General features: G+C 41.7%; 1 protein-coding gene and 1 long non-coding RNA gene across 17 annotated transcripts in view; both read right to left on the minus strand.

Annotated features, from left to right (window-relative positions):
- The window catches only part of LOC143153680 (protein muscleblind), a 648,624-nt gene that overhangs the window by 316,746 nt on the left and 319,147 nt on the right, over positions 1 to 12,731 (minus strand). The gene's annotated exons all lie outside the window — the stretch shown is intronic.
- LOC143153700 (uncharacterized) lies at positions 10,231 to 10,769 on the minus strand. The gene is made up of 2 exons (XR_012993896.1): positions 10,609 to 10,769; positions 10,231 to 10,355 (listed from the first exon to the last, which is right to left on the minus strand). It is a non-coding gene; the product is annotated as an uncharacterized LOC143153700 (long non-coding RNA).

Below are 12,731 nucleotides of genomic sequence, written 5' to 3' on the forward strand. Positions count from 1 at the left end.
CATTGCTTTTGGGTACGTTCGCGAAAGGGAACGCGCATAGACTACGAAATATCCGTGTTTCACCGTGTTAAATCGTACTCGTTGGTCCATCAATAAAAATTACAGTATCCACACGGCGGTGACTGCATTCGCCGTTGGGAACTACAGTTCCATGAGCTCGTGGAGCATGACAATATGAGAATTTAATACCGCGTTGCCGGCCGGGGGTGAAATAACGATGTAATAACTGCCTTCAGCGGGAAATAGAAGTCGCCTCGCGCGCCCCTAGCTTCATCGACTCCGACGCCCGGCACCTTGTATCGCCGCGAATTCGAGTAAATGAAATTTCGTTAATTCTCCCTTTGTATCTCGCGGAGCAACGGCACGACGGCCACGGAACTGAGCGTAATTCCGCACGCACGTTTCTCAGGCAAATTGCGCGTATTATAACGTCCACGGGACCGTTTAATTGTTACTATCTCCGGGCAGGCGACCGCCTCCTCTTTTTCCATTAGCGTATTGCGAAACATTCTTCGAAAGCGTCGCACCATTGCGAACACCCGGCTATTTACGAGGTAAGCGGTGTCTGACCGCTCGTGCAATTCGACGGGAAATGGCGAACGTTTCCTTCTCGCGACATTCGCTTTTACTTACGCGCCTCGTGTAACTGAATCTCGACGAGTACCGTGCGTTGCACGAAAGATGACACGCGATTAACAGAAGGCGGAGAAAGCTTACGAATTCGAGGATCGACCTATTATTCGTTCGATGTTATCGCGTTTCGAGAACGCGAATACGTGAATACTCATAGGAATTCGACGAATAAGTAGGGTGCGTTGTTGAAAAGATGACACGCGGTTACGAAAACGCGGCGAAAAGTTACAAATCGAAGGATTAAACTATCGCGTGTCTTTTTTCGCTTACGTACACAGTGCAGAACATCGACGAGAAGGTACTGCGCATTGTTGGAAAGATGACACGTGGCCACGAGAAAGCGGTAAAAAGTTACGAATCCAAGAATTAAACTGTTACGTACCTTTTTTGCTCAAGTGTATCGATATTCGGGTTACATCGTTCGGCGGTCGGGCTTCGGAATGTGTCGAGAGTACTCCCCTTCGGTGGTACGGACGAACAACAGACAGTTGTGGCGTAAATCGTTTCTTATAGTTACTCGACTGTTAGGATACCAGTTGAGGGGTACACGGTCGCACGACGAAGGGCACCGGACGAAACGGGACAGTGCGAAGCAACCGGTAGCGCGGGAGAGTTAAAGGAGAAGGCTAGGTAGAGCTCCCGCTAATCATCTTTCCAACAACGCACAGTAGATTATCCAACGACGAAGGCGCGAAACATTACCGCACCATCTACGATTTCGCGTGCATACTCACCGTGCAGCCGAAACTTCAAACCGGCGTCAAAACTTGCAAACAAAGCGCCAACTAATTGAAATGGAAGGGAAACGCCGCGAGACAAGAAAACGCTGCCACGATTATTGCGAGAACGCAAGACTTAACGAAGATTCGAAAATAGCTGCCAAGAAAGTTACAAGGGCGAAAACATTTCGTAGCGTTTGTAACTTACGCGAGCCACGGTCTATTTAAGCTGATACCGAATGCGAAAGAGGACCGTGTTACACAGCTTCGTAGAAAGTTAGAAAATGCTAACAAGCCACGTTGACGAATATAAGGAACGTTTCGTTGATCGTGAATCTGATTCGAAAAAGTTGTTACGAACACAAATAGCATGAAATATTTAAGAGTAATTGTCGATGCGATATCGATCTTTATACGTTAGTTTTTGGTTCAACGTTGCTCGTCGTTCTTAAAAAGACAATCGAAAATATAATTACGTTATTGTTGCAATAATCGCAAAAGTGAATCAATAATGTAGTTTTATATTACACGGGAAGAAAGCAAATTTCAAAGTAGCGCATACACGTATGTACAATTACGAAAAGATCCGGTCTTTATTAAATCGGTTGCAACACGTTGTACGAGTACGCCCGACAATAGACAACCCGATTGTCTTTGCTCTCGTACATTTTATTCGTTTCTTTTAGGGCACGTTTACACATTCCGTTGCAAAACATACTCGAAACCCTCGAAAAGGGTCGAATTTAATGGGACAGTGCGCACGAAGGCATCCATGAGTGCGCTGACTGAGATTTACTGCGCGCCGTGGGAAAAAAATACGAAAGGCACTGACGCGTTAGTGTGCCTGCGCGTTTGAAAGCAAATAAACACGTGTTTTTTATGCCGAGCATTTGTTTTCAAGAGGGTACAGGTACAAAAATTGTTCGTTCTGAAACTGACACAGCCTATTTCTTTTTTTCTTGTTCTTTCGTCCTTTGTTTATAAATAATAGCAAAGTTTCTTGCGCAAAAGTAAGTCGAAAGTGTAAAGTAAATTATTTTCACGAGCTTTGAATTTTCTTCGCATTTTCCACTTGCCACGAATTTCTTTCGGTATTATTCCTATCGTAGATATGGGGTGAAACGTTATAAATTATCATTTTTGATGCGATAAAAATATGTACACTGTGGAACGGTAAGCATTTTTTTCATTAAATTTGCAAATTTAAGGTAATTCGCTACGATAAATTACAGTTTCGTATCGTTACATTGTGTAACTGTAAATGGCATAGTATATTTCTTTATCGTAAATAATATATGCGCATTCGCTTAAAACTTGAATGTATCGGAGATAAATTCCGATATATGTAACAGTTTCGTACTTCAGGAATTCTGAATATCTAATTTTACGGACCCTGTTTCAATAATAAAATATAACGTTCTTTTTCGCCGAATACATTCGATACTGCGATCAAAGCCATATTCTGCGCTTTGATCCTAATTGTTGGCACAACGCGATTGCTGGAATACTATTTTTACGTTTTCACTTCGTAAAACTCGATTCAGTTTGTTACACTTTGTATATTTAAAATCATTGTTACGCGAGTACAAAGGAGCAGGCACGTATGAGCATAAGAGACAAGAAGCACAAAAGCGGGTAAGAGACAAGGTTGTAATTAAAATCGCTACCGTTCGAACCATTATTATCAAGTAATCTCCGAGTTAACAAGGTTTTCGCGAATTTCGATCAAAATTAACTTTTTTCGTCGGTATATCATCGACGAAGTAAAAATTCAAATTAACCAACTTTATTCGCACGAATCTGTAAGTTGATATTTGCGGGGTGCGCGTGCGCGCTCTGTTTTCCACGGTCGGTGGAAAACAAAGCTCGCGGCCGAAATGTGGCTGTTTTTCATTTTAACTGCTTCAAGTGTCTTCCGTGCCGGTTGTTCGAGCAAAGTGAATAGCGAAACTGCTCCGGCTAGTTGCAGCGGTGCGAACGTATCTTTCCCCTAATCGTACGAATCGATCGTGTTGGCCCATACATCTCGGAACTTTTAGTAAATGTATAATTTCGTAAACCGTTTCGGGCAAAAGTTGCCGAAACGAATAAAAAGTTCGCGAAGAACCGCGAGCTCGCTAGCAATTCCACTTAAGATAAGGTAGCGAAACGCCTCGCGCAAGGAGGATCCGCTTCGGTCGTAAACTGTTTACTTTTTTCTTTCTTTTGAAAATTCAACCTTTAAATTTGTCATACGGATAACTTTACGGGCAAAAACCGGTGGCGGTGCACGAACAAAATACGACTCAAATTGTACGGGGATACGAATTCCGTATCCGTGGCGCGCTCGCGCGAGTGGCATCGACAATTTCTTCGTTGCGCCAAGATTTCATTTTTACGGAGATCTTTAATCGGACACCAGGTGCGCCTTATAGCGCGAGGAATTTAATCAGATGTACCGTTACGAGCGATTTACAAATACACCGTAAAGCATCACGGGCTGCAACTCGATCCTGCGTGTCGTCCGCGAACAACCCGTCTACCCCTCCCTCTACCGTATACCCGTGTATTTCTCCAGGTTACGTGCAGACACGGGACTCGGATCGGACTATCGAAAAAGTATCAGGGCGCAGCGTCCAAGTCCCTCGAATCTTTACGAGGCCACTTCGCTTACCCGGAAACCAGATGCGCGCTATCGCGAAAGAAATTTAATCAAGCCCGAGATGCACGAAATTTTTCTTTTTTCTCTTCTTCGACGCTGAAAAGATTCCGCGCGACCGAGCAACGGTCCCTTTAAATCGTTGAAGCGCGAATCGTCCGACAGACGCACCACGACGCTTCCCGTCGGTCGAAAATTTGCAATATTTACTACCGAATACCGAGCAAACGCTCCGTACGCGAATACACGTGTTATCAACGATATTAATAAATACGCATAGACGCGCGCCACGGTCGGCGCGGATGGTAGGGGAAACTCGGAGATTACGGTACTTATGGAAATTAAAACCGCTCCCCGACAAATATTGGCGCGGAACGACTTACGAAACTTCGAAGTTTAATCTTGAATTTGATTAAGCTGGGTGCGCATTCCCGCTCTCGAGGAACGCTGCAGCCCGCTTAGGCTCCGCGTTTCAGAATTAACTGACCGTGCTCGACATTGTTTCGTAATAAGGCGAACTCTACCCTCCCTCTGTTTTATACCGCCTTAACGACTGACCGATAGAAAATTAACTTTCCGAACTTGGAGACGAGGACATTTTTCGGGAGTAACGATTCAACGCGGTATCGTTCGTCGTGAAACCTAGAAGCGTTTCTCGGTAGTGGAATACGGATTGAGAGGGGACAGGCGCGTAACCGGGGTTGGTCGCGAATTCGGCTAACAGCGAGCCAGCGTTACACTCGGCCGAGAAACTTACAACGGATATATATAAACCATCGATGAAAATTAAATGTTTTTATATTTCTCATTTTAGCATCGCGAAAGTATCGTCGATAGATCGGCGAGATTCTCCCGATGAAAATGAGACTAAACACGGCCGTATTTGGAGTACGTTTACTTACACGTTGTACGAGTCATTTTTTAAAAACAATCAATGGCATTGGGAGATCGAAGCTAGTCGGAAAGAAGTCGCGATCAGACTCGTCCCCGTTGGAAAAACCTCGACGATTCGTCGATAATATTCGTACAAGGATACAATGCGAAATATAACGATTAAAATTTTTTTATCAACGAATGAAATCTGATCCTGGTGGAATAGGTAGGGATGATTTTTTCGCATACATTTGGGTAAATTGTCGCGTATAATAGGGCACGTATCGTTGGATACTTTTTCGTTTGTTGGAGTTTTTTCCGTGTTCAAGGAAAGAACTTTATAATTTGCAAAACACGCAAGGAGCATACAGCACGCCAAACGTAAGTGCAAACGCTAAGACGCTCTCGGGTTGCGCGACAGAGGTGCGCAGTGGTATTATGCTGCAGACTGCACGATGCAGCGATTCTAACCTCCCAAACCATCTAACCTAGACGCGACCAACCTGTGCGCAAGTATCGTATAAACTATTACGAAGTAATGCACTATCGCTAACTCCGCAATACGATAGATTTAAAAACGAATCCAAGGATTACGTTATTATTTATTCAGGATGTTTTATCGCGTTTCGAGAACGAATTCCGATACGTATAACCTGTATTTTGCATTTTTATTTAAACGGTGTATGCATAAACATATAACACGTATTTCGTACATTGAAATATGGAAAGTTTTATGGAGAATTTTATGAAGATTATTTGCGTTAACTTTTATCGACATGAAAAATTTTATACGTTCTAACGCTTCTTCGTTGAGGGAAATTTTATGCGAGTTGTTACGCGAAACGAGCGAAAACACTGATCACTCATCGAAAAAGGTAATTCGACTTCCCTCTCCCCGGATCGACGAACCAGTGTATCGAAAAGGTAAAATTATTCGACCTGAATGTGCCAATGCATTTTCCATAGTCTAACGTCTGAAATATGTGCGATATATTTGTGTACAACCGTTGAATAAAATTCAATGTTTAAAATATGAGTTTTACGTATCGGCGTTTCTGAGCTGGAAACTTGGTAAAACTGAGGATTGGAAATTTCAATATTAAAGACGATCCCCACGGGGAAAACCTTTAAAAACTCAATGACGATTTTATGCACCATGTATTAAAGAAGTAAACTTTCAACGAACAATTTTGAACCACGCACAATGTATCGTATCGAATTTCTGTACAGGCTTTTCGAACAAACTTCTCTTGAATTTATCCGGAATATGAATAACATTTAAATCAAACGATAAGGGAATCTGCATTATCAAGAGCTATACCCATTTTGGAACCAAATTAGCAGAATACCTTGCATTTAATGGGATAGAAGAAATTCATTGGACACTCGTTCGTTATGAACTTGTGCTAGGAAAACGTTCACTTTTGGCTAGTACAGGGTCCAATTAAGAATATTTGACAAGGTAATGAAGGTTAAACGTATTACAAAGACATTACCGCGTACAGAATCGTACACAAAATGTCCAGATAGTTTAGAGACATTTCTACCATGAAATTTCTTCATTATTCTGCATTTAATTCGATCTCGAAATACGAAACGTTAACCTGGATTTTTTTTACACACGACAATTGGACACTTAATCTCAAAAAGGTGGCTAACCGATGCGATGAAAAAGTAAACGGTAAACATGTGTGCGAAATGAAAAGAAATTGTAGCTAATAAGAGAAACGATACGGCAGAAAAATCTATTAATAAATCTCGTTGTTACGACAAGTTTTGTGGTCACTTGAAAGCGGGAGAACTTTGCGGTATACGTAATAATATCTGTAACGCGAGTAGCAGTAATTTGAATCGATCTCGCTGCAGCATAAAATAACATCGGTAATTTGACTAACAACGAAACGTGAGATAATAATTTTGCGAAGCGATCTACAACATATTTACCGTCTACGTAAATTGTACGAACTCGTAGCAATGTCGTAGAATTAAAAAATTCCTTCCCGAACGCGTACGTATTCGTACTGTGTTTAAAAATACAAAAGAAGAAATACCATCGGATGCTACTTAAAGGATAAAACAAATGTATACTCGTATCAGTCGTTTACAGAACGATATAACGTTGTACCAATATCACCGATCAAATATATACGATATTAACGATTACGAATTTCTTGCATCAATTGTTGTTAATACCATGAAAATAAAATAAAACGTACGCGCAATTTAACAGGTTTAATTTGGTTTTGTTCCCGATTAGCAAACACGGTACTCGAACACGAGACTCTTGGGTACGAATTTACAGTATGGCGCAACAGTTTCGCGAGCGCCATCTCGTGAGCGTTTTTTCTGCAAAGGGGATACACGAAAACTGTGTTAATAATCCGTGAGAGACGACGAATGCGACGAGGATAACAGTGGCTGAAATTATCCGAAATTTCGATGCAATTGGGAGCGGAAGTGTAGTCCAAAGGGTGGCCGCACTCGAGAGAGAGAGAGAGAAAGAGAGAGGGAGAGAGAACGCATGAATCAGAGGGAGAGAGAGAGAGAGAGAAAGAGGACGCAGGAGAGGCAGTGGATAATTTCGGTTCTCGCGCGACAAAACATCGCGGTCGACCCTTTGCGTAATTGGCGTCACACTGGTGTTTATGGCGCCACAACGAACCGTGCGGCCGGCATTACGTACCACCTACACACGCACGCAAATTCTCGTACATGGCCCGGGCGAACGTGGCTGCGCGAGTATGTGCGCGCGTTCACCGGTCTGATATACCGTCGTTTTCCGCTCCATCCGTGTATTTATGCGCGTGCAGACGTTTCTGCACGCCTGATGGGACAAACACGCGAACGCGACGCGGCTGTTCACGCACAGTTCACGCAAATACCACGGAGCTACGCGACACCGCAAAACTGAAACTCCTCCCACCGGCCACGGGCAGATTCGTGACGTTGCTCGCGTCTCGAGTAACAGCCCGCGAAAACGTAAGTTAACGAAACGCCGACAACCGTCTGTAAATCGCTTGTTGGCCAGCCCGCGAAATTGTTCGTCTATTTCCCCGCATTTTTGCCACGACGCAAGATCCACGAATTCCGACGCAGTTCGCCATCTTCTAGAAAATTATAGCTACCGAGAGAATTTCGAATTTTTAACGTTACGGTACAGTAGCGTTCAAGCGTACCCGAAGATATTTCCCCGGATATGCGCATCAAAAACATCCCCGTACCACAACGACTCTTTGATAACAACGATCAAGAAGTCAGAATCAAATTTCCATCTCTAATGAAAATTAAAATTTTTGCATTTGACGCTCCACCTTCGTGAAAATATTATCGATAAATCGTTGAGGTTCACCCGCTGAAAACGAGTCCAAACACGACCCAGTTCGGATTGTATTTAATTATACAAAATTGTCGGTTTTTCAACAATAACGCGTACAACGCGTAAGTAAATGCAGTCCGAATACGATCGTGCTCGGTTCCATTTTCATCCGGAGGATCTCGCCGATCCGTCGATAATACTCTCACGGTGATACAACGGGAAATATAAAAGCGTTTAATTTGCATTAGCGGCTATCGCACCGATACGCGTGTAGTATCGCTTTGAAGCTCGGCCACCGAGCGCGTGTAATGCGAGACTCGCTCGCTGTTACGCTCACTCCTGGTGTATCTTGTTCACTTTCCTCGTTGAATGGTTCGCGCGTGACTGAGTCTCAGTTCTAGATAAAAAAAGGTCGATTTCTGAAACGAATTCGCGACCAAACCGCACCGTATGCAAATGTTCGCTCGCGATTTTATGCGTATCGTCGGGACATCTACCATTGTAAACATTTGTAAACCTAAACATGTCATTACCGTTATTGTGACATCTTTCTTATCCAAATTGAAAGTAAACGTACACGTCACATCGGAATAATTGTAAAGATTAGGTATAATACACGAAAATTGCTTTCGATCTTAACTTCAAAGTGTTGCTACATCCATAAACGAATGCGACTAGCGTTACGCGTTCTTCCTTTCGGTAACTGTTCAATTTACGATGACTTGTTACACACTTAACGAAATTATCGATACACGCTTTTGGTTCTGGGTGTGTCGATAAAATTATAGGGTAACTACGAGTCTGTGTCGCGAGAGATTTCTGGATCGCAGCCATCCGAGTAATGCGGTGATTCGAAATTATAAATTTAGTACTCGGTAAGGATATTTGCATCGACACCAAAGCAAGCAAAACTCGCAAGGTTCAGAGATCTTCACTTCGAAGCAGTTGCTGCGTATCAGTACCTCGGTAGATAAAGAGCCGTTATCATGGAACATTCCGTATGTAGATACATACATTGAATAGAGATAAATAGGTAATATTTAGGACATATTTATTTTTTACAAAAATAAATATTTGTTAATTTTGTGCCACATTTTTTATATTTCATTCGAAACACTATCGAGTCCCAAACGCTGAACGACGATACAATAAATTGTTTGTATCAACGGATACTCGGCAATTCATCGGTGTTTTTGTTAGAAAAAATATTTTTTGCGATAAATTAATTCCTTTATGCATTGTGTACAAACGAGATGAACGCCAGTGGCGATATGCGTTAAATTAAGTTTTAGCTATATGCGCGTATACCCCAGGAATTTTCAAAAACAATCGTCTCGAAAATAAAAGTAAGTTTAGAAAAATTACGTTCTGCATTTTCAATTTCCTTTTTTTTTTACAGAAACGCTCTTTTTTAAGCACGTTTTGCACTACCAGCTAATTTTACCGAGAAAAAATTAATCGGTTGGTTTGTTAAGTAAAATTGCAAACATTTGCAAACATTAAGACCATTGCGAAGTATTCGCCGAACAATTTGTTCAACCGTAATGTTACGATCGAGTGCGGTCCGATATGGTTTACAAAGTACACTGCTGTTAAACGAACAAATCTTAATGTCATCGAAAGAGTTATTCGATATTCTGTATATAAAGATTATGTATGATATACATCAGAGTTGATACATGTACAGATAAAAACAACAGACTATAAATATTCATAGTTGAGCGAGATGTTAATCGATTCACTTGACGTTTTCTATTTGGAAGTCGATAATGTTTTCTACTAATAACGTTAACTCTTTTCTATTGGTCGATTTTTTATACAACGTAGGTAAACAAGTATGCAAACGACCAATGAATCTATAATTTCCTCGTAGATGTTCCTGATTTTCTTTCAACGATAAATATCGATTTAAAAATCTTGGATTCCTGGAAACCGACCGAACTAATTATTTAAATGTTTATAATTTACATCGTAACATAATATACGAAGGGTGAGAAAATTGCACAAAGTAAAATTCATGAACGTTTTGTAATTACCATAATGACAGACTATTATAAACGTCGCTTAAAATTACTGCCATCGTTCTATGCACATTTTTGTTTCGTCAAACTATTTTCACTAAAAATTGGATTTCCATTCCAACCTCAAGGACCCTGTTCCTCCATTTGACTGAACTCTGAGTAGATTAAAATATAGTCAGATATAAATGATCGGTCACCATATTTGGAAGGCATAATTTGCACAAGTTTTTTCAAGCAACTGCTGGGAATAGGGTAATAAATCACTAAGTAAATGCGGTAAGTGAAGTAATGACCATCAATGTAGGTTACTCGATGCGTTAAGCTTAGACTATACTAAACTCGTGCTACGGAATGCAGAACACTTGACTGACGTGAATCGAGGGATCTGAATCTAGGCAGAGGACTTACAGGGTGATCCTAAAATAAGCAACTTTCGGAATATATTTCACTCGTAGCGATGGTAAAAATGTCTGAAAATATTTGCCATCGAGGTTATACAAATTTTGTAAGTTACACTTCATAGAAAGCGTTTGAAGCGTTCTTCTCGAGCAAGGAGACTATCTTGAACTCAATTGATACGACAGAACTTCATTGCGAGAAAACAGGTGACTACTAGAGGACACACTTGCGCGTAATATCTCCACTCCTTATGATTACCACTACCAGTTACTCCCCCCTCTAATGTTTGTCGTTGCTAAGTGACTATCCCTTCCGCTTGTCGATACAACGCAACAAACGCGACCAAATTAGCACTTCCAACATTACGTAGTACCTAACTGTGACTAAACAGTCGAGACGTAAATACGTTCCACTATCCTATGCCGAGCAGTATCGAACGATATTTACATTCCCGGCAGTTTCCTCAAATACTGGAATCGTTGATGTACATGTTTCAAGGTTTGCCTATAAAAGAAATAATTTACACTGTTCCACGTTTGCGCCACGTTTTCCCAGCTTTACCGCGAATCGAACATATTTCTCACGTCCGATCGCTTATTTAACGAACACCCTGTACAAGTCATAATCATGGAACAAAATTTCTACGCACCCGTTGAGCAACACGTGTGCAACGATGCGAACCGCGGCTGCATCAATGCATAGTTTACATCGACGAGATCTCGTGCCTCTTTCTCGATGAGCTGCCAGGTAAACGAATGTAAAATCAGAGAGCTAACCGTGAAAGGGGCAGAGGAAAGCAGAGACGTGTACACCAAGGTACAGAGGACTACGTAGAGAGAAAAGGAGAGAGAGAGAGACTGAGAGAGAGAAAGAGAGAAACAGAGAGGAAACGCAAAAGAGAAGACAAGAGGTAGACAGCAAGAGGGAGAGACAGAGAAACGAAGAAAGGGCGAGAGAGAGGGCATTCAAACACTGATAAGAGACTCAATTATCGAACTATCACAGGGAGGCTCGTTCCGTTTGCATTTCCAATTATTTGCTGGGAAACGGTCTGCCAATACCGGGTACTCTCGATAACGCTGCCCTCTCGCTTCTCGGACCTCCTCGCCGGCACCACTCACGGCTTTCCGCAATCTCTTTCTCTCTTTCTCGCTTACTCCAGTGTCTCTTTCCCGGCGTTCGCCACCGTCTCGCTCTGTGACAGTCCATTTGACTCCCCGCGCCGCGATTTGCTCAACCGGTCGCACTGTGAACCATCCCCGCGAGGCATGCGACTTGTCCTCCGCCGTGTCGAGGGAAAATGGCATATAATTACGCCGAATCAGATTACCGATTTGTAATTGCACGCGTCATACGAGATTTGCGTTTCGAATTCGTAATTTACCGATGCTACTCGCCGTCGAAAAATTTCGACACGCATCGGAATTTTTGCGCTCTTGACGCGTTCTATGCGGAGGGCGGGGGTTGGAAACTCGCACAGCATCCGTGAAACTTATCCGTGTTCCGTTAAAAAGAATAGTTGTGCCGTGGGATACAAAATATTGAACATTTTTTTCGGTTATCGAATATTCTTTCCAGGCCATTCATTATTAACACAATAGAACTTACCCGTGTATTATTAAGATGGATAATCATGATGTTGGATATAAAAAAATGAACGTTTTTTCTTTGATCATTGAACGTTCTTTCTAGGTTATTGAATATAAACATAATTCGTAGAACTTATCCGTGTCCTATTAAAAAGGATAGTCACGGTGCGGGATAGAAAATATTGAAAATTTTTGTCGAGTTGTCGAATATTTTTTTAGGTTATTGAAAAGATTTGTTAACCGAAAAAAAATCTACCCAAACATAAAATACATCCGAATGTTTGAACCGTGAATGCTAAATTTTGTTAGACGTCAAGTTTAAAGTATAAAATTTTATTGCGATTCATTTTCGTTCGGTCGAATGGAATTATACGTGTACAAGTTTGAAATTTAAGAACAGCTATCGTGTAGAAATAAAGGAAACTTAATCCCTTAACGTCAGAACGAGCTACTCGGACAGCGTGGCTCGAATAAAATGAATTAAAGGATTGTAATATTACTTCAACGAGGATGATTTACAGACCTTCGCTAATTTTACCTATT

Source organism: Ptiloglossa arizonensis, chromosome 13 (genome assembly GCF_051014685.1).
Source record: "Ptiloglossa arizonensis isolate GNS036 chromosome 13, iyPtiAriz1_principal, whole genome shotgun sequence".
Taxonomy (NCBI): Eukaryota; Metazoa; Arthropoda; class Insecta; order Hymenoptera; family Colletidae; genus Ptiloglossa; species Ptiloglossa arizonensis.